The sequence below is a fragment of the Brachycentrus maculatus genome, unplaced genomic scaffold, assembly GCF_059751285.1.
Source record: "Brachycentrus maculatus isolate JH-2025_06_01 unplaced genomic scaffold, ASM5975128v1 h1tg000564l, whole genome shotgun sequence".
NCBI lineage: Eukaryota > Metazoa > Arthropoda > Insecta > Trichoptera > Brachycentridae > Brachycentrus > Brachycentrus maculatus.
In genome coordinates, this window is record NW_028281307.1 from 60,741 (window position 1) to 85,241 (window position 24,501).

Sequence of the window (24,501 nt, forward strand, 5' to 3'; positions counted from 1 at the left end):
TGATGTTTAACAATATAACAAAATGTATTGAAAATAAATATCAAGCCACTTATTGAACTTTTTATTGTGCAACAGATCTATGTAGGCTTAACCTGAAGGTTAATTTTCCATTTGAAAAATATTAGAATATTAAAAAAATTATTTAACAGATCCTTTTCTTCTGCCCTGTAGAGGGTGAATATAAAGTCGAAATTATGCCACTTTTGCTGGGATAGAGTACGTTTCCTGGGCATTCCAAAAATATGCATAAGTTAAAATTGTCGATTTTTGATATATGACGTTGTTGAAAGGAGTCAGCGACATATGAATGCGTATTCTCATACATACCCACAGATTATTTCGATTTCTTACTTACCCACACCCGAGTATTTGAAGTACTAAATACCTCTAGTTATCCTTCATAGCACCCAAATGTTTTTTCTACTGTCTTTTCCTCATCCATTCGTCTCAAATATCCAAACCATTTCAACACACCTTTATTAAGTTGTTCTATTATGCATATCTTAGCCTCTCATCTGTTCGTTACACACCATTCGAACATCATACATAGTTTTATCGTAAAGTATATTCGTCTGAGTTATCACGATTTGACTGTACTGAGACTATAATAATCTTTCTTCTGCAAACTTCATGCTTCACTTCCATGTATTACCATTGGTACCAAGTCTCTTTATGACAGTTACCTCAGAGATGCGATGCGCTTTGCTTAAGCTTTTGAGTACGGGCATTTAACTTTATAAAACTAAACAACTTTGTTTTAACCACTTTTTTTATTATTAGTACACTTTAACCTACCAGTAGGTCAAAGTGTACTTATAATAAAAAAGTGGTTAAAACAAAGTTTTTTTTAATTTTATAAAGTTCATAAAATGTGCCAATGTATCTGCGAAAAACATTCAAGAAACGGGTAATTAATCTCAAATATTCTAACCATTGCTGTTGTTATCCTTTTACACCCACAAATCCTGTTAAAATTCATTTGGATTGCATTTTTTTTGGTTTTTGGAAAGGTTATTCTAGGGAGTAGAAAATATTAAGTAATGAAATTGAATGTAAAGTAGATAGATGGTGTTACCTAAAAACCTCTTTTGTACAAATACAAAACTGGTATCACTCTGTTGAATGAGAGTCTATTGTGAAAATGGAATGGCCCTTTGTATTTTACAATAGTGATAAAGATAATGAAATTTGATAAAATTTAATCGAAATTTTCAATATCATCAAACTGAAATTGAGTTTAAGTATTTTATTCCTTCATTCCAACTCTTATTCAGTTACGTATACTTTCTGATTGGTGGAGAAGATTACAAGTCTAGAAGCGAACTGATATAAATATACGTTAATCCTTTTGACCAATGAAATAAAGTTATAACTAGCTATAAAGTTGATTAAGTTATTTTAAAGTTAATGTTTTTAAAAATGCCGAAATCAATATTAAATGGCATATCACCTGTGATGACCCTAGGTTGTCTTACGGGAATAATGCCGTTTAGATTTAAATTAGTTTCTGGGAGATATAAAATAAATTTGTGCATTCCTTCCTTCATTTTATTTACAACTACTATGCTTCTCTTCTTTGGTTGTATTGGATTCGTATTATATAATAATCCTTTAAAATTCACTGGTAAAAAAATACGTACGGCTTATAATATAAACGGATGGTTCCTGTTCAATGCGAACATCGGAACATTGTGCTTAAAGATTCCTTTTACATTTCTCAACACTGAAAAATTATCAGAATTTTATGATATATCTAGTAAAATTGAAAAATCGCTGGAAAAAATGGATTTTAAAAGAGAAAATAAGAAATTGCAAAGAACATTTCGTTTGTTTATTGTATTCGAATGCATTTTTTATGCAACTTACATTATGCAATCCTTATTCACAACTTCATTCATAAACGAATCAATTCAGTATCTATATGCTACTATTAAATTAATTCCATTTTTTCACATTTCACTTAGTCAGTTTATTTGTTCGTCTTTCGTTTATTTGACGTGGATGAACCTGCGCGATTTAAACAAAAATATCAAATCAACTTTGATCCAACAGCATTCGGATCTGAGAAAATATCCGGAAAAATCTAACACGCATTTTATTTTTAAAAAGAAAGATCTTCATGCGAGGAAAAAACGTTTCATCCAAAAGTTAAACCTTCTTTGGGAAGCCTACGCCAATATCTGCGAAAGCAGTCTTGTTTTCAATGAATATTTTTCCAAAATATTAATTTTAGTTATATTTTTATCATTCGTAATTAGTTTGATCAATACGTTTAGTACCGTTAACTTAATTAGAGGTATTTTACAACGTTATTTAATACCGCGAAGCGCATTGGTTGCAAGATTACTGGTGTTATCAGGAAATCTTCTTAATTTGTTTTTATTGATCACATTTTGTGACATCTGTGAGAAACAGGTAACTTATTTTACATATTTAATTTAATTTTATATATTTTTTAATACGGTACAAGGGCTTTTTACAATTGAATTACACAGTGCGTTTTATGTATTAAGTAAAACACAAAAATATTGATTTATATATAATTTATATTTGAAGCACTAACATTGTGATTTTCCATTTTAAAATTAAAATGTAACTTTGTTTTAAAATCACTATAAATATTTTACTATAACTTTATTATTATGTAAACCGGTTTCGAAGCTAACCGCTTCTTTATCAAGACTGATTAATACTAAAACACTATCTACTAAACAATATTCAAAATATTTTGACGGTTAGGGAAATAAGCTTAGGTAGATCTCAAGTGGCTTTATTTTAATCAGTCTTGATAAAGAAGCGGTTAGCTTCGAAACTAGTAGACATTATAATTAAATTATAATAAAATATTTACAGTGATTTTAAAACAAAGTTACATTAGAATTATATATTGATATATAGTTCAGTATCTGTTAAGCTTTCTTTGAGTGTTTTATGTAGCAAATTTATTTCGACTGATTAATTGTAGTAAGTCTTTCGTAAACCAAATTGGATACTCTTTTTTGTAGGGTGTGAAGGTTAGGACATGAGAATTTATTGTTTTATAGAATATGGAGTTTATCTTTTGATTGTTCGATATTAACGTCACAAATAATTGACCTATCAATATTTGTTAAATGGAGTTTCATAGCAACATTTTGAGTGTGTCCAAATACTTGTTCACAAAATCTGTATTTTCTCCAATTACAGGAGTTATTTTCATATTATTTTTTGACATCTCATCAAAGATGAAGAAGAATATGGAAGTCTGGGCATTTACGGGGCTGACGACCGTCATCCGCTGGTTTAAGTGATCACTTTACACACGTGTAACATTCACCAATTCTACCCATTATTGACAACCACACTACTCAAATTCTTGGAAGTTCTTTATATATGAAAATAACACAAATGCCCAGACTTCCATATTCTTCTTCATCTTTGATGAGATGTCAAAAAATAATATGAAAATAACTCCTGTTATTGGAGATAATCCAGATTTTGTGAACAAGTATTTGGACACACTCAAAATGTTGTAAATAAATTATCTGGTCAAATTATAAGCTTAAAATAATAAAAATGAAAATGGTATTTTCTGGCGTTTCTCATGTGTGTGATTATAATCCAGGATTTGGACCTCACATACTAATATAAGAGTTTCTGCTTAGTAAAAAGTTTCTTTACATCTCACCAATAGATGTCTCTAGTGAAGTTCTAGTGATTCAAAAACAAGGTTTCTAAATTGGTGCATATATAAAGAACTTCCAAGAATTTGAGTAGTGTTGTTGTTAATAATGGGTAGAATTGGTGAATGTTACACGTGTGTAAAGTGATCACTTAAACCAGCCGATGACGGTCGTCAGACCCGTAAATGCCCAGACTTCCATATTCTTCTTCATCTTTGATGAGATGTCAAAAAATAATATGAGTTTCATAGCATCAAAATCCCCTTTATTTTAATTATGAGAGATTGCTTCTACATAATTTAGGGAAGTTATGTAGAATTCCAAATATAAGGGTGGTGACTGACAGGAACCATTTCGTCGTAACGTACCACGTTACGATGCGAGGATTCGTAAAGTCAGCACGGCGAGCCGAGCTCGAACTCCATCCACAGTTTCGGATGCTCGCTGATGCTCGCCGCGAGCGATGTTACGACGTTACTACAAAATTATAATTCAAATGTAGTAAGAAATAAAGACCGTATAAAACTTGGCATGATCCAATATTTCAAATTTTTGAAGTGGTCATTTCATAAATCGGAATAATCGGCAGGTATGTATGAGGAGATGCAAGAATGTGGAAGAGGCGAAGATTGTTTTGAAAGTAAAATTGGTGTGGCGTTCTATCCTTGCGGAGAAGTGGCAGGATGATTATTTAGTATTTTATTTGTATTATAGAAAGGAAAAAACATGGCATTGAACTATTTATTTAAATAAGTGTAAGAGTTCAAGTAAATATGATATCAAGAAATATCAATAATGAATACTTTATTATCAATTAAAAAATTCGCGTGTTTGATATTGTTAGTAATTAATTTAATTTGTAACGTTTTATGTATGACATAAATAAATAAAGACTATGTTATTTATTAAATATTAAATAAATAACGATATATCCTACTCGTAGCTTCGACATTTGGAGTTGAGTTGTCAGAACAGATTCAGGTTTGACGCGTACCTATCGAAAAGAAAACTCCGGTATCCAAATGTTTTAAATAATTACGCAATCCTTCTTTCTTTTCTTGTTCTGAACAAGAAAAGTTTTTAATTTATTAATAAAAATGGTTGATATCATGTTTGGTGCCATGTCTCCTATAATTATCTTAGGCCGTCTAACGGGAATTCTGCCGTTTAATTTCAAAGTTCTAAATAACAGACATAAAATCAGTTTATGCATTCCTTCCTTCGTTGTAACCGTAGCCAGTATGATTATTTATCTATCGTGCATTGTAGTGGTATTTTTTTTCGACCCTTTTAAATATTCAGGAAAAAATTTACCCAAATCATACAAATATATTGAATGGTTCCAATTTTATACGAGTGTCGCTATTATATGCGTGATAATACCTCAAAAGTTTATAAAAAACATCCAGTTGGCTGATATTTTTGATATTTTTTTCGATATCGAAAGGTTGTTGGATAGAATAAACTTTAAACGAGAAAATACAAAGATAGTTTATAATTTTCGTTTAATAGTTTTCTTTGAGAGTATTTTTTACATATTGTACATTGCAACGAGTATTTTTTCAATTTCGTCACAAATCGGTTACCGCGCCGTTTTATTTTTACCGGTTAAATTATTCCCCTATTTCCAAATGTCAATCAATCAGCTTATTTGCTCATCTTTTGTTTATATTATCTGGTTAAATTTGCATGATATAAACAGTAATTTTTACCTAAATGCAACCCAAAATTATTCAAATCAAATAAATATTACAAAAAACCACGTTGTTTTAAGAAAATGGAAACTTAAAATAAGAAAAAAAAATTGTATTCAAAAGATGGATATTTTATGGAGATCTTACGCTAAAATCTGTGACATCAGTATTATTTTCGATGAATATTTTTCCACTATGATTTGTTTGGTAATATTCTTAACGTTTTTATATGTCTTGTTCAACATATTTTATGTCATCAAATTTACGATGGCTGTTTTGGACGGATATACAATACCAATTTCTTTCTTCGTTTCGCGATTGGTTGGAATCGCTGGGAATATTATGAATACGTTTTTATTGATTACCTTATGCGGCTTGTGTGAAAATGAGGTAAATAAAAGATTTAATTTATACAATTTATATTTCAAGCACTAATCTTGTGATTTTCCATTTTATAATTAGAGTGTTAATTTTTATAATTAAATTGATGAAACCAGACTGGATGCAGTCAAAATGCGATCCATTAGACGAATGTGTGGCAAAACGATGTTTGATATATGTTCTAATGATGAAATAGGGAAAGAATGCAAGGCTGAGATAAGCATTAAAATTAACAAAGGTGTATTGAGATGGTTTGGACATGTGGAACGTATGAGTGAAGAAATAACAGTTAAACAAATTTATGAAGCGAATGTAGTTGGAAAAAAGGAGCAGAGGGAAACCAAGGAAAACCTGGCATTATCAGGTATGTCAAATACTTGTAAGCAGTCGGGTTAGGAGTCGTAATAATCGTCGGTTATGTATGAGGAGATGCATGAATATGGAGGAGGCGAAGAATGTTTGAAAGACAGAGTGGTGTGGCGTTCGATTCTCTCTGCCTACCCCTGCGGTTATTTTCCATGTTGAATTAATGTATAAATTTAACCATATTGTAATATATGACCTAAGTATCGGAAATATTAGTGTTAATACATTTTATATTCGAGTATATGTTATTTTTTTGATATCTTAACGTAGATGAAAAAGAATATGGAAGTCTGGGCATTTACAGGGCTTACGACCGTCATAGGCCGGTTTGAGTGATCACTTTACACACGCGTAACATTCACCAAATCTAACCATGATTGACAACCAAAAAAAATAAATGAAAAATATCTCTTACATTTGGAAATAGTCCAGATTTCTAAATAAGTATTTTGACACACTCAAAATGTTTAAAATACATTTCTTTAAAATGTGTAAACTGGAATACGAGAGTATACTAGAGACATCTATGGTAGGATGAGAAAAGCTTTTATTAAGCAGAGACTCTTTTGTATGTGAGGTTCGAATCCTGGATTATATACACATACTTGATAAATGCTTGAAAACATCATTTTTTTTAAATTTTAAAAGCTTTTAATTTGACCATTTAATTTAATTATAACATTTTTAGTGTGTTCAAATACTTGTTCACAAATCTGGATTATCTCCAAGAACGTGAATATCCTTCTACATTTGTGTTGAGATCAAAAATGATGTAAACGATAACTGCTAATTGGAGATTACCCAGATTTGTGAACAAGTATTTGGACACACTCAAAACGCTATAAATTTTTTTTATTGATTAAATTATAACATTTAAGATTCAATGTAACGATTATATTGTAATTATTTTGTACTGTGCCATTGTTTGTAAAAGATGTCAGACTTTTCACCCTTTTTGCTGAGTAATATAACATCATAGCAATGTGTTTTTATGAAAGTTTAATGTTTTTATTTTAATCATTTGTAGATCCCAGATAGTGAATATTTGATGAACGAAAAAAAATGAGACTTAATTAAAAAAAGATATATTATTTCACTTTAAATTTTATATAATTTAAACCAATCTCAGACTTTATTTTACGGTGCTAAAAATACCGCGTGTAACGGTGATATATATTTGCACACCATATGAAAATGATATTTAAAAACCGGAAAAATGTGAAAATTTCTTTTATTTACAAAAAATTAATTAAAAATTTGACAATTTTGTAATGTTATCTCTGGTACGTAGCTGAAAATGAGAAAAAATACATGCAAGTAGCCGCAATAGCAGGCGTAGCGACACGACCGCCGCGGAGAACGTTCTACTCGCTACTAAACGCGGTACGACGTGCACGTGTACGTTAAGTACGGCACGTACGCACACACTGGGAAACGTTTGTGTATTGGTGATTTTATCCCCGTTTCCTTTACAAACTTAAAAAACGTTATTATAAAACGGAAAAATATGAAAAATCTGAGCCCGTATCTATTATATTTTATATTGATATTCTCATTTTTAAAGACGACTTGTAGTAAATACATATCACCGAGTGGGGAAAGATTTAATTATTTTTTTTAATAGAAAGTTAAGATATACAATATTACAAATACTTAGTACATATATATTATTTATAATTCTATCAGTACTAGAACTTTTATTTATTTTTAAATATCGGTTCAGTGAAATGTATTTCGGCCAAATATCTGGAATTTATTTTCCTCAAACTATGTATTACTTGCAAAGGAGTTAAAACACACATTTCTTTATCAAAACAATTGTTAACATATAAAAAAGACGTTTTAATGATAACTGAAAAATATTTTTCTAAACCCATGGCCAATACTTAGCTAAGGGACACGTATGTATCATATGGACATAGGCCGACAAACATTTGGGCGAATTAATATTTCTTTTAATAGACTTTAACCAAACCAACACTTTACCCGTTTAAAGTCTTTTTATTTGAAAATAATATCCAATTAATTAACCCTCTTTTTCATCTTATAAGATGAAAAGTTAGGGTTGATTTATAACCCTTTAAAATTTAGATTAAGGCCCCTTATACAAATTTATAGAAAGTAAAATATAAAATGATAACCTATTTATTTATTCAAAATAGATAATGGAATTACTTACCACTGTCATCAATAAGGAAATCCATTTTTAATTCATTAAGAAAAACACTTTGGTAAATTAATGATTTCCTTTTTTATATGATAATGTAAAATTTATGTAAACATATGGATATAATCATATAAAAAACACTTAGTTACTACTTTAAAACTTACATGTTCAATCAATATGTAGTATAGATATAAGTTAATAACATAACAACAGTAATATTTAAGTCAATATACAGTTTAATTATAAAAGTGTTGTACGTTGGCGGTATGAGAGCCAAATCATTGTCCGTGTCTAATACATAGAAAAGGATAAAAATGATCAAATATTTTAAACAATACTTTAAATCAAATTCTTTTTTAAATGCAATGTATCCTATATTAGCGTTAGGACAAATAGCGAGCGTTGTTCCTTTTAAAATAAATACCAAGAATGCTAAACCATCAATCGCTTTGAGTGTTCCACTTCGAGCTATTGCACTCTTGTACTATCTCATCTACTTGGCCGTGTTCATAATAGCAATAGTTTATATAGATGCGTATTTTCAGACTAACTCGAAACTTTTTAAATTTGTTGAAAGAACTCAGGTTTACTTGGGCTTTATCGCCACCACTTCAATGATATTGTTTAGATTTTTGAACCACGACAAACTGCATGGAACTCTACGAGGATTGCACGAAGTCGATAAGATTTTGTCGGAACTTGATCACAGGCACAACTACACAAAACTTAAGATCAAATTATCTTTTATCTCAATTTTGCATATCGTGTATTATACCTTTAGCACGTTTCAAGTGATTACATCTACAATTTTAAAGGATGGATTGAGAGGAATTCCCATATTTTTTGTTCTCTTTGCTCCAACTTTACACGTGTCAATAATTCAATTCTTCTGTTTATCTTTCGTTCATATAATTTCAATAAATATAACGAAACTTAACATCGAAATGGAGCGACTGATATCAGTGTCAAATTTCCCAAGATCAAATCAGTTTTACAAGTCTACAATCGCAAAGATTATTCGCAGAAACAAGCTAGAAAATGGTCGTATCTATGCAGAAAAATTGAGCCTTATTTGGGAAGGATATTCCAAAATCTGCGGTTGTTGTAATGATTTCAACGATTATGCATTTATGTATTTTATCGTTGTCGTCTCTTTGTCTTTTTTCAATTCGTTGTTCAATTTATTTTTTTTAATATCCCACTTGAGGGCAGTAACCAAAGGATATCCTCTTTTACTGAATAGATTAGTTACACGTACAATAAGGTATTGTGCGAATACTTTAAACATGTTTATATTCATATACTTTTGCAACATTTGTGAAAATAAGGTACAAAATCAAACTCATTTTTGTTTTAATAATTTTGTAAGGAATGTTACCATCTAATCATACTATTTTCCAGGCTAAAGAAACAGCTCGTCTAACAAATACTTTAATGGCGTATGAAACTGATAAAGACATTCTTTACAAGGTCTGTTCAATTTGTTTATATATGCATTTTACAATTCAAACACTTGTGTTTCAATTGGTTTTTATCACACTCAAAATATTATACAGTCAATTGATCAAATATTTCAAGCTATTTTTTTCTTTCTTTTTGATTTGTCAAATTGTCTTGATTCCCTTATACCAAGATGAACTTTTTTATATTTTCAGCTTCACCAGATGTCTACCTACATGTTACACATCTCCCCGAGTTTCACAGCAGCAGGATTATTTCCTATAAATAATACTCTTTTGTTTACGGTAAGTTTTTTTGGAAATTAAAAAAAATAATGTCAAATATAAAAATCAAGATAAGTACGGGGCCAAAATATACTCCTTGAGGTACGCTAAAGGTGACAAATAAATCAATTACTGAAAATTGTGATTTTAAATGTTTGAACTACATAAATCAAATAATTGGGTAGAATTTCACCTTTGTTGAATTGGAGAAAACTTTATACTTAATAATTTTTCAGTTGACTAGTGAAATTCTAAATCTATCAAAATTTCAACTATTCTGTGGAAGGAATCCTACCACATTGAAAATGCGTTTCTTTTAAAATAAATGAAATAGAGAAGTTCATAAATGGGCAGAATGGTGTACGTTTCACCAGCTTATAAATTGATCCTTTATGTCATACAAATGTAAGGTCGTCAGTCCGGGGATGTTCAAATTTCCACTTTTTATTTATATAAAAACAATATAACAAAACGATGTATGATAGATGTTCGAATAGTGAAATCAGGAAGGAATGCAAAGCTGAGATAAGCATTATCGATAAAAATATGAAAGGTGTGTTGAGATGGTTTGGACATGTAGAACGAATGAGTGAGGAAAGAACGGTAAAACAAATTTATGAGGCGGATGCAATTGGAAAAAGGAGCAGAGAAAGATCGAGAAAAACATGGCACGATCAGGTATGCCAAATACTTGAAAGTGGCCAGGTTAGGAGTTGTAATAATCGGCGGGTATGTATGATTAGATGCATGAACGTGGAAGAGGCAAAGAATGTTTGCAAGGACAGAGTGGTGTGGTGCGTACTATTCTCTCTGCCTACCCCTGCGGGGAACCGGCGTTATGGTTTATTAGTTTAAAAAAAAAACAATTTATGCTGCATTTCATTTAAGACACCTTAAATATTGATATCGATCGAGCGGTGAAAATTTTATATCGTTACATTTGTGACTTATTCATTGTAAATCACTTGCTTTTGTAATTCTTTTCAGATAATTGGAGCAATTACAACATATATGGTCATCTTATATCAGTTTAGATAGGATAAATACTGTTGAAAAAAAATTTTTTGGCTTGTGAACCTAAAAATCAAATCATAAACGGATCTTACAGGATGTAATTATAATATTGACAATGTATGAAAAACTTTGATTTGATTTGATTTGTTTATATTTATTTTTTCATCTTCTTGTGCAGAAAAAACTTTTGTACATTGGAGAGGTTATTGCATTAAAGACCAACAAAAACAGATTTACCTACCTTATATGGATGTTTGAAACAAGTGGTTAAAAAAATATCAGATAGTTTTTTTGAAATAAGGATTCTTATGCACAAAATAAAATTATAATAATTTTGCACATTTGGAAATATTATATAACAAAAATAAAAATATCTTTCAACAATTTTACAAATGTTTTATTTGCTGTAAATTATTACACACATTAAAATTAATAAAATGAAATATTGTTGTAGTAGTTAAATCGCTGGTGTTTTAAGGATGACGGAAAAATAAGGGTGAGTTGTCTGGAATTCACATCAACTCTTATCAAATGTGCTCACTCCTTTCAACAACGTCATATTTCAATCGTCAATTTTCAGTTATGCATGTTTTCGGAATGCCCAGAAATATTTTAACTAAATATTTACCCACTATAAGGCAGAAAGTGTTGTTTTTGCATTTTGAAGAAAAATTAATTGTTTAATTATTTTTTGAAATATATTTAATATTTTTCAAATGGAGAAAAAACACTCAGGTTTTACCCATTTTTTAACTTTAAAAACGATCTCCTGAAAAATCAAGTTTTTCGATATGTGACGTCGTTGAAAGGAGTGAACAAAATAGCCGTTTATGAGGACTTGTATGAAGATCTCTATAAAACTACTACTAATAAATTAATTTTCATACAATAACCTACAAAGCAAGACATCTTTCACATACAAGAAAAATTAATTTTTAATTTACAACCAAAAGCGCATCACAAGATATTCGTATATCACCCTGCAACCTAATATAAGTTTTATTCCAGATGTATACATTTTTTAAAAATCTGTTCTTTGTAAAAGAAATCCTAATTTCAAATGTTCTTCTTCATCTATGTTCAGATGCAAAAAAATTATAAAATAACTCCTTAGCGAATATAATCCAGGTTTGTGAACAAGTATTTGGACACACTCAAAAAGTTGTTGTGAAAAGTTTGTTTGTTTTTGCAAAACTGCACACACTGCTTGAAAATTTGCACGCAAGGCAAAACAGCCCCACAGAATTGAATAAACACATTGTCTTTTGAATTTTATGATAAACAATATATTCACTGTCTCTCAAAGGCATTAGCAAATTGAAATAAGATAATCATGTATGTCGTCACAGCACCCACGATCTGAAATGAAATACAAATTAAAATCAATAGAGCTTTTACAATATATTATAGAAGTAACACATGACTTTTTAGTTGATTTTTTTATTTTTTAAGATTTTTTGATTGTATATTACTTTCCGTAAAGATTGGGTAAGGTGGCCTTGGCGTATTCATGGATTCACAAAACTGGATTATCTCCAATTATAAGAGTTACTTTTTTTTTTAAATTGACATCTCACCAAAGATGAAGAAGAATATTGAAGTCTAGCTATTTATGGGGCTTACGACCGTCAAAGGCTAGCTTAAATGACACACTTGTAACATTCACCAACTCTACCCATGATTGACAACCACACTACTTAAAATCTTGGAAGTTCTATATATACATATGATCCAATTTCAAAACATTGTGCTTGAATCACTAGAATTTCACTAGAGACATCTATTGGTTAGATGAAAGAAGCTTTTTATTGAGAAGACACTTTTTTATTTAAACCAAGCCATGACGGTCGTATGCCCTGTAAATGCTCAGATTTCCATATTCTTCTTCATCTATGTTGAGATGTCTTTTTTTTAAATAACTCCTTTAATTGGAGATAATCCAGATTTATGAACAACTATTTGGACACACTCAAAATGTTTTATAATATGTTATAAATGTTAGGAAGCTTACAGTAAAATATAACGTGTTGTTGATTGGAAAAAATCCTGCAGCTGTGAATCTCGGAGGTGTGTTTAGAATACTTGAAGAAATCTGGTGCACCTAAAAATATGAAAATATTAAGAAAGCTTTTATAGATTTTTATAAAAACATATAAATATGTATTTAAAATCCCGAATTATGAACGTATGAAAAGCCTTGGACCCTTAAGGTATGAAGGTGATAAAAATGTATAGAGTCTATGAAAGGGTGATTTTATGGAAAGATATTGCGTTTATCTGGTCCAACGGTAATTGAATGGGTACCATATAGAGTCAGAAAAATTACTGATTTTAATCAAATGAGGGAATTTCATTTATTGCTTTGAAAGTCACCTCGCGATAATTAATATCTATCCATTTGTTTAAGTTTTGATTAGTAAATATCACTTTTTCTTATTACGGTATTTGAAAATGATGCGGAATGCATCGAAACACGTGTCGCAATGGATTTTAAAAAATAGTGGAGTTTACTAAGAAATTGAGTACCTGTATCATGAGATATGACCAACTTATCCAAGGAATAATGATGAGGAATGTAGAAGGCAAAAGAGAAATGTCTTAGCTTTGCAACATCTGGAAGCGGACTGAGATTTAACGCGCTGAGGTCGTTTATGTCGATGGTGAAGCAACATTTAATATATTCCTGGATGATGTTACCAACCTTCATTTATTCGAGAGACAAAGATGAAACATAGATACAATACAATAAACTACAATAATTATTTCCAATCTATATTCATTTTACCTTTATTGTGATCTCTTTGTCTGTTTCCTTGCTAACGAATGTATTTAAAACCTGCGAAAACCATTTAGCCTGAAACATTTTTAAAAGTTATCAAGATTTTTAATAATATATCATTTTATACCAATATTACTACTCCTACCACCGTGACACCATTTCTCTGCTGGGAAAGATGGAAAGAATAGAACGCCACACTCGTCCTGACATACACTCCTAGCTTCCTCTACATCCGTACATCTAGTCATACATGCTCTCCAATTTGCGTAGATTTTTGAGACAACCAGATTTTAGGTTCTGATTAATTTGGTTTATTAAATTTTAAAACATTAAAAACATTAAAATACTCATAATTAATTACATTCCTTTACCAAAAAACTAAATCCTAAATGTTATTAAGTGGTTAAAACAAAGTTGTTTAATTTTATAAAGTTCATAAAATGTGCCACAAAGTATCTGCGAAAAACATTCAAGAAAAAATATAACTCTCTCCTTATCAGTCATCCTTCACATTATGTAATACCTCTTTAAAGTGGTATTACATAAAGCGAACGATGAATGATAAGGAGAACTAATTGTTTGCAAAATCTTTTCCGCAATCTCCTTTTCCACAATTTAGTAATTGTAAAACGTACTTAAGATAATTACGAAAAAAATGCTTTATTAATTATTTAAAACCAATATTATAATTATTACCTTTGTTTCACACTTGTTGCAAGTTTGAATCAGAGTTATGAGGTTCACAGAGCTGATGAAACATTGCGATAAAGTTGAAATGAGATTATCCCACTGAAAACCTATTCCTTGAAAAAAATCTATACACTGGCACATAAAGAAGAATGTATTGAGTAAGAATGTTAAAAACGACCATGTAATAATACCCAAGAAAGTCATAGAATACTGTTCATCCAGAACTCTGTTGCTGTAGCAAATTTTGACGTACGCAGTCCATATATTTTGCAATTTGTCTAAAATGATTTGATTTCTCGAATTAACGTTTTTGTTTTTCCGAAATTCGATCGCATTAATCTTGTTTGTATTGGTTTGGTAATCGTAAGGAGTTGATGTCAGGTTCCTTGTGATTTCACCAAGTTGGTTTATATTTTCCCAAATGAAGTTAACGTAAAATGTGCACACTAATCTCGTACAAAGTATATGGTATGTTGCTCCATAGTCGGCAATAGCCCAGGCAAAGTCTTCTAAGCTATTTATTGATGGATTCACGTATAAAACGAGTATCAGATAAGTATAGCATAGAATATGCTGAAATATTACTGAAAAAAGTATCTTTTTCTTGAGTATTGTATAATTTTTAACAGCGCCGAGTTTATGAAAAAGGCTGTCAATTTCTTCGATGGATTTTAAATAGATTGACCATTTTTGTAATGAGTAGTACCGGAAGAATAGAAGATAAAGTACAACAAATATTCCATTGAATATTTCAAAAATTTCAATGTAAATTATTGTTACATTTTCTTGTTGCTTTAATATGAACTGTAAATCCTTAGTGTAAAAAATATATAAGGAATATGTATAGACAAATAAAAAAAATAAACTTAATAAAAGCATGGGAATTAACAATTTGGTTTTTGGTTTTCCTGAAATAAATTCGTATCTAAATGGTGTAATTCCAGTAAGTCTCCCAACATTGATCATCGGGGACATTGAATCTAGGAAAGAATCCGATCTACAAAGCGAATCTAAATATGACTCTTTAGCCATTTTTAAATACTAAAAATATTAGAGTCTTAGATATGAAAATTATTTAAACTAATAACGTTATTCTATGCGTTTAAATAAATAATTATAACAGTCGAGAATGCTTCAAGAAGCTAGCTTTGTTTGATGACCTGTGAAGAATTGAATACAAATGGTGGCTCATTAATTATTCGATTACCTAATGTAAAGAAACTATTATCTGCAAGTATCAAATAAAAATATTAATGGAAATTAATGATCAATTAATTAAAGGTTCTAAAAAATAACATGATTTTATTATTGTAGAGTAATGAATATGGGAGATGGTATTATATTAAATATATCATAAAATACATGTTATATATTATACACACTCATTTTTTAAGGAGTGTTGAAACCAAATACTTGGTTTATTTATCAAACATTATTCTCAGTTATTAAAACAACTGTATAGGTAATTTCAACCCATACAGGCCTGGCATTAATTTCACCGATATATTTCAATTTGACCAAAAATATAATGCTCACAGTCATTCACACAGTCACAATTCATTAAGGTAATTGTTGAAACAGGTAAAAAATTTAATTTTTCATTATATCAAATCGTTGTGCAGTGGTCAGAGCGTTTGGCTACCGATCTAGACGTTCCGGGCTTAATTCCCAAGGGGATCAAATAAATAACAGTGATTTTTTACACTAATATTTATTTATTTATTCCCTGATTTGGTCACTGAAACACAGGGCCGACCACATTATTTAGGTATATAACCATGAAAATAACACTGCTTGTATACTATGCAGTATCCTATGCACTTAAAGGGTGCGGATAAGGGGTTGAAAGAATAATTTAAGTAAAATATGTAGTGAATAATAGAATCAACATTGCGGAGACTGCAGATTGCTCTTTTTGATTTACTAACTAACCATCGCATTCCGCAGGGCTGGGCACAATAAATAGAACGCCACACAACTGTATTTGCAAATACGTTGACAAATATTTGACATACGACATTTCCATGATAATTTCAAGTTCTTCTTTGCTTCTACTTTTAAGTATTTTTGCTCATATATTTGTTTTGCGATTTTTTTTCTCTCATTCATTCTACATGTTCAAACTATCTCAACACACTTTCTCGATTTTATCAACGTTTCTTATCTCAGCTCTGTTTTTTTATATTTAATTTACCATTCGAACATGCATCATCATGCAGCACATTTGTATACAAAAGGCGAATGAAGCAAAGACCTTTTTTTAAGAAATCCTTATTTAAATCAGGTTTTTTACTATTTTTTTTTTTCATGTATATCGATTGCTTATGACTTAACATTATAAAGCCAGGTCTGAAAAGGTTAATGTGTTTCATTCAAACAAGTCTTTTATTCCTCTTATTTCATTAGAGCATTGGACATCCATTGTTTTACTATTGTATTATATAAAACAAGATTCTCTGCTTCGTTCAAAAATGAAACAATTACTATCCAATGCGTTAGATAGTATCACCAAGAAATATTTCAAGTCCAATTCTGTTATGGATTCGATGAGCTATATCATCACAACTGGTCGAATCTTGGGAATGCTTCCGTTTGATTTCGACATCAGCAATGGCCAAACTAAAACCAAAATTAATCTTCCATCGCTTTTCTGGTCTATTCTAGTAAAGCTCGTTTACTTCATTTGTGCTTTGTTTGTAATTCTGAATGGCGTGACGTCCATCAACAATAATTTCTCAAATACTCTGCATTCCGTGGGAGCTATTGTGCAAACCAATGTAGCTTTTGCCGTTATGTGGATTATCTCCATAGACACGCTTTGTAAAAAAGATAGCTTGGCCAAAATATTTTACTTGCTAACTGAAATCGACAAGCTTCTGAAATCAATAAATCCCAGGAGGACCCAGAGTGATCTTAAATTCAATGTATTTCTTTGGACGGCGTTGATTTACGTCGCCACTGCTAGTATAACTATAAGTGAAGTCATCTTGTCTAATTCGTGGTTCAATATGAGTACGCTTATTCTCAGATACACCAAATATCTTCCATCCTATAGTTTTGTTTTCATTTCTGGAATATTCACTTTATTTTTATATATTATATCCATCAATTTAAGAACACTAAACCGAGAAATCGTCAAACTTTCCAAAATTTCAAATACATCCACCGCTTATCAGTTAAATATTATAACTGTTGAACGCATGGGAATCAAAAATACTTCAAGTCTAAAGAAAAACGACCCGATGAAAGACCGCATACAACTTATCTGGAAAATATACATGAAAATTTGCGAATGCTGCTTCGAATTAAACAATTTCTTTTCGATAAAGTTTCTCGCTATTTTGAGCGTCACATTTCTGAGCGTAGTTTTTAAGACATTTTTTTTGTTGAGTTGCGTATTTAATTTATTGAATAATAGAGTCGTGGCTTCAAGTAGTCTAGTGTACGTATCGTCACAGTTATTAATGACCATATGTTACTTGTTTTTAAGTATTCACGGCAGTGACTCTTGTGAAAAATTGGTAAGAAATCCGTACTTCTTATTTTGTAATCATTCATCTCTTTTGGATAACTTGGGCTATAGCATTTATAAGTTATCTACTATACAGATTTATACTTAATATAAATTTTAATCAGACTTAAAATAGAAAAGTAAATCATATGTTTTGTACCTACGTATTGCTTTCGTTCTTTATGATTCGGTATAATTATAATTAATATGTACATTCAATTATTTTTTAGACGAAAAAAATGGCTAATCTTATAAATAACATCATGATCACCGAAAACGATCAAGGAAACTCAAAACAGGTAAAATACATTTTGAGTGTGTCCAAATTCAGCTGTTCAAGTGTTAACTTGACATTTCGTTTCATGAAGGCAAGTTTACAAACACATCTTGCCTTCATGAAAAAAAACTAAGTTAAGCTAAACTTTTTACTGTCTGATTTCAGCTTCTTCGCTTCTCTACCTATATTCTTCATGTCCACCCCAACTTCACTGCTGGTGGACTGTTTACCATTAATAACACTCTTTATTTTACTGTAAGTACTCAGATGGAATATATTTTATATACCTTAATACCAAATGCACCTTCTCTCATAACTTTTGAGAAACGTCTGAGACATTACTATCTATCATTAGATTCCTAACTGTCCATCAAACCTCCTCCCCTTTATTTTCCCTCTAACTCCTTCCCTCAACTCATTTTTTCATTATCATCACTATCATCAACTTGTAATTTATGATTTTTTTTTATGTTTAATCACTATCTACCTTCTGATTGCAAACAGCTATATTTGGTATCTTACGTTTTGACCAATATCATAAGTCTGTTTTTAGTTGGTTGGAAGATATTGCTTTTTAGCAATAAGCCCACCAATGTACTTATTTCTTTTCTGTACATGAAATTTAAATAAACAAAAAACTATCATGTCGCTTCCCCTCAGAAGTAGGAAGGCAGCGTAGAACATTTGGCTTCCACGATGGAGTTAAAAGCTACATAAGTTAATTTTTTACAATTATATATTTTTTTTAAATTAAAGACTACTTATCACCTTTTTTAAAGATATCTTAGCATATAGTGCCCACTCGTTAAGTATTAACATTACTGAATGTCAAACAAATATTGTTCTAATTTATGATTCCTTTTTTTCAGATTATTGGTGCCATTACCACATATATGGTTATTCTTCTACAACTTACCCTCGACAAGTAAAATGTTTAATTATATTATTTCCAAAAAAAACTTAATGACAGTAAAAAAATAGTTAATACTAAAAGTCAAACATAACCTAAGGAGAATAAAAAGTTCTAAGTTTTAATCAATACTTTTTCAACACAAACAAGTAATGTTTCTTTAAATTCACAACTTCATCATAAAATTATGCTCAAAAAACCCGACAATTCACTTTGACAGTATGAATTCCTTAAATCACAGGAAAAATGCACTCTTAAGATTCAGGATTTAAATCCGTGTAATTTTATATAAGAATATTGCTTAGCTTAGAATCAAGATGGAGTCAAGTCTTGGAGGTACCAGATCGGACATTAAATGATCCAGGTTTGAATCTTGTGATATAAGAAATATCTTTTTTCCTTAACTATCGGTATGAACGATAAGTTTTCTACAGCAAAAAATATTATTTTGTAGGTCAGATATATTCCTAAACTAGGAAACATGAAGGATTGTTGATCACTTAAAATATAGTTCAAAAAGGAAAACACTACAGGTCTGAGATAGGAGCCTTGCTGCACATCCGACTTGCCATTGGTAATAAAATGGGAAGGTGAAATGGACAGAAACGGTGGAGAAGAAGACCAATGGACCGCAAAATCAAACATTGAGCAAGAAAAAACTTATAAAACAGTTTAATTAAGAAATGTTGAAAAACACATATAGAAGCAAATTCACTTTTAGGAGCATTAATTAAACTGTATTAATATAATCATGTACGTCGTCACAGCACCCACAATCTGGAACAAAAATCAACAGTTAGTCTGATCTAGGTACAATGTGTACTTTTTTCCAAATCTTAAAGTGAAGTGTGCAAAACCTTAAGTCTTATCGCCAACTATGTTACATGAATGCAAGGTGATCAGTACATGACTGCAGATCCCGGATGATAGAGTTTGATCATTAACGGACAACCCATCACCTCCTTGAACCGCTCACTCCATATCCACATTAATACAAAACAGAAACTTACCGTGAAATACAGAGTGTTATTTATTTGAAATAATCCCGAGGCTGTAAATCTGGGTGATGTATTTAGTATGCTTGAAGATATCTGAAGAACCTAGAGATAAAGTGTGATTATTAAAACAGTGACTATTAAAATGTAAAAGAGGACATTTGGGATCGAGTCGTTTTACTTTTAATAAATAAAAAATATTTTTGTTCCTAATTCAGTATAATAATGTATTACTCACCTTTGCTGCTATATCTTTGTCCGTTTCATTGCTCACAAAGGTGTTTAAGGACTGTGAAAACATTCTTACCTGAAAAATTATAAATAGGATGTTTTAAAAAAAAGTTGAACAGCCATATTAAGATTATTAGCGTAAAATACTCACACTTTGCTAACGAGATTTTTTTTTTAATTCTCAAACATTTCTCATGAAAAAAAAACTAAAAAAAAAACCAAAACAATAACAAAAAACAAAAAAATAAAACACAGAAATAGAAACAAAACTAAAAATAAAAAATAAAACAGAATACAAACACATGGACTAAAACAAAAATAACAAAAACATAAACAAAATCAAAAACGAAAACAAAAACGAAAACAGAAACTAAATACAAAAAAACAAGAACAAAAACAAAAAAGGGAAAAGTAAAAAGAAAACATGTTTTTGCTTTTGAGTGCTCTATTATAACTTTAGAAGTGGAATCACATGCTAGAATTTGGAAATCTGTTTTGAAAAGACGTATGTATCATAAGAAATTCTTACCTTTGTTTCACATTTGTCGCAAGAATGAATCAATCGAATTAGATTACTACAGCTGATACCACATTGTGCTATAGCCAAAAAGACTAGCTCCCATTTAATAACAGCTCCTACCAAGAACCGTACTAATACGGATGTAATATAGAATATATTAAACAAAAAAGTTAAAAACGACCATAATATGATTCCCAAAAAAGTCGTCGAATAATATTCCTCCAGAACTCTGTTACTTTCACAAATTTTGACGTATACCCTCCATACATTTTGTAATTTCTCTAAAAGCATCGCGTTTCTCGGTTTGAAGTTTGTCATTTTGCAAACATTCGTTACTTTTGAATCCCAAGGGTCAATTCGGTAATTGTTTGGAATGGTACTCAGGGCTGTAGTCACGTCGGCGAGACGATGGAGGTTATCCCAAATGAAGTCCACATAGAAATTACAAACCAGTCGAGTGCATATTAGGTGGTAAGTTGCTCCATACTTAGTTAAAGCCCAAACGAAATCATCCGAGCTCTTGACCAAAGGATTTACGTAGATCGTGCACAAAAGATAAACAGTCAAATATATTAACTGGTATGATACTGACAAACAAAAGGCCTTTTTCTGTTTGGTATAATTTTTCGGTGAAGCGAGGTTGTGAAAGTGCCTATCAATCTCCTGGAGCAGATTCAAATAGATTGACCAGTTTTTCTTAGACTTATATCGAAAGAACAAAAAGTAATAAGTAAATACAAATCCAATTAATATGTCAATTTTTTCAATATAAATTATTATGGTTGGAATATCATTTCGTTTATCTAAAATGAAAACGCTCTGTGTAAAAACAGAGTAGAATGTATACGTATAAGGTAACACGTTTAAAAAATTTAATATAAATGCTATTTTGAATAATTTAGTCTTTGGTTCACCAGAAATATACTCATATCGAAATGGAGTGATGCCAGTAACTCTTCCGATGTAAATAATCGGAGACAAAGAGTCGAGGAGTGAGCTTGACTTGCAAAACGAATCTAAAAACGAAACTTTTGTCATATTATGTGTTTTTCAATATCCTTTATATTTTCAAATACCAAATTTTCTCGTATACACACCAATCTTGCTACAAGAAACGTACTTTTGGTAATGACTGGAACTTTAATTTAAATATTATACAACATATATTTTTATCTTCATACAGTTTTCCAAGATAATAAATCATCCTTAGCTCTTTGTTGTTGTTATATTCCAATGCATATGGTAATTTGGGACATAAATAATAAATAATGTGACAGGTGGATGTTCATTTTAACTACTTTATAGCTATCCAATTTCTTACAACCATTTACTTTGATAATGTATAATATCAAAAACATTGAAGCAATGATATGATAATTTGATGCAAATACATACTTTATGGAATACAGCGGCAATTTTAAACACTTAAAATACGCTAGCTCGAATCTATTATACTTCGATGAGAAAGTTGGGGCTTGTGCGCCCGTATACCTCGCCGCTGTCATGGAGTACCTAGCTGCTAAGGTGTTGGAGATGCCCGACAATGCTGCCAGAGGCAACACGAAGACCAGCATCACCCCCCGCCATCTGCAGTTGTCTATCCACAATGACGAGAAAGCTCTCGCTTTTTGAGCAAAAAGTAGCTCTCCGGCGTCACCATCGCTCAGGGAGGCGTCCTGCCAACATCTTGGCCATGCTCCAGCCCAATAAGACCGAGAAGAAGGCGCAATAATACGACGGTTCCACTTTCCACCCTTCAGACTCAGCCGATTGACGACGTTTTCTTTCATATTTTTTAAATATCTATCATTATAATGATTAAAGAAAACACTTGTTTTTACCACTTGAGTTTTATTAAAGACTACATGTTTCAGAAGTTAAACTTCCATCATTCAGGTCTGTACAATAACTATAGCTTATATATATGTATAGTTATTATACAGACCTGAATGATGGAAGTTTAACTTCTGAAACATGTAGTCTTTAATAAAACTCAAGTGGTAAAAAACGAGTGTTTTCTTTAATCATTGTAACATGTCTTACCACAAAGTTAATGCCGAAACAATAAATAAAATATCTATCATTATCATTTTCACATCATAATCCACATCTGTATAAGCACCCTTGATAAATCCAAAATTATTATTATTATTTTTATTTGTGACGTTCATTCTATGTAAGAATTTTTTTTTAATATATACAAAATTAAAATATAATATGTATAGGTACTTAAAAATGATAGAGAGAAATAGTAGAATACGGATTTTCACTCTTCCAAATTTATATTGTATTAAGAATTATTCCTTTTGACAAATTAATATTGTAGGAGAATGAACATGTATGTTGTAAGAGCTCCTCCCAACTAAAAAGAAAAGTTTTTTTTTATTAAATGATTTGTTACTTTGTAATTTTTAATATCAATTTAAAAATTCAAACTTGGTAAACACCACTAATTATCATATTCTATTATAACACGTGTTTTGATGGACTCAGTTGACCAAAAACCATATCCAAACACCTTTTTAATTTTATCGAAAATGCATTTCTCACAAAGTTTCTAGTGCCAACTACATTCATCTCATAATTTGTTTTACCATCCGTTCTTCACTCATTTGATTCTCATACCCAAAACCACCTCAACACACCTTTTCTTAATTTTATCGAAAATGCTTATCTCAGGCTTGCATTCTTTCCTCGTTACAATATTCGAACAAGATCATACATCGATAGATCACAATTCGACTGCATTCGGTCTACTTTCATCATTATTTTGCCAACGCCATGTTTCACTCCATGATTGATTTCAATACACCATTTACTTTGTTCTCAGCATTCACTATTCTTTCTAATTCTGAACATAGTTGAAAAATAATTAAAAATAACAAAATTAAATAATTGAATAATATCGACTCACCGTGATATGAAAAGTGTTGTTTATTTCAAACAAGCCAGCAGCTGAATATTGGGGTTGAATGTGTAGTATGCATGTAGAGAAATGCAATATCTATAAAGAAAAATAATATGTTTGGATGTAAATGGTGAAATTTAGTATTTTCATTTTTGGAACAAATAATTTTAAAGAACTATACGTGTATTCTGTGACATGCATAGAATTAATTAGGATTGCCAGTAGAGGTAGGCAGTAAGGTAAGCTATCAGCGCTATCAAGTTTTATTTATTGATTCGGCATTAACTTTGTGGTAAGACATGTTACAATAATTAAAGAAAACACTTCGTTTTTTACCACTTGAGTTTAATTATAGACTACATGTTTCAGAAGCTAAACTTCCATCATTCAGGTCTGTATAATAACTAAAATATAAAATATAAAATTGTTCTATAAATAAGGATAGGGGGAAAGTAAGGGGAAGGGGTTAGTCAAGGAACGGAGTTTGAAAACAAAGGAAAAATTGAAAGCAATGGCGAAGAATTTTGAAACAATATATTATTTAATAAATTATTATTAGAATTCAGGTTTTTTTGTATTTCTAAATTTTCAAAATTTTCAAGATAATTCATAATTTGGCCTTGAAAATTTAGAAATACAAAAAAACCTGAATTCTAATAATAATTTATTAAA

General features: G+C 30.5%; 1 pseudogene; it reads left to right on the forward strand.

Moving 5' to 3' along the window:
• The first annotated feature begins 22,319 nt into the window (after positions 1-22,319).
• Positions 22,320-22,653, forward strand: LOC148301428 (histone H2A-like; annotated as a pseudogene).
• The last annotated feature ends 1,848 nt before the right edge of the window (positions 22,654-24,501 follow it).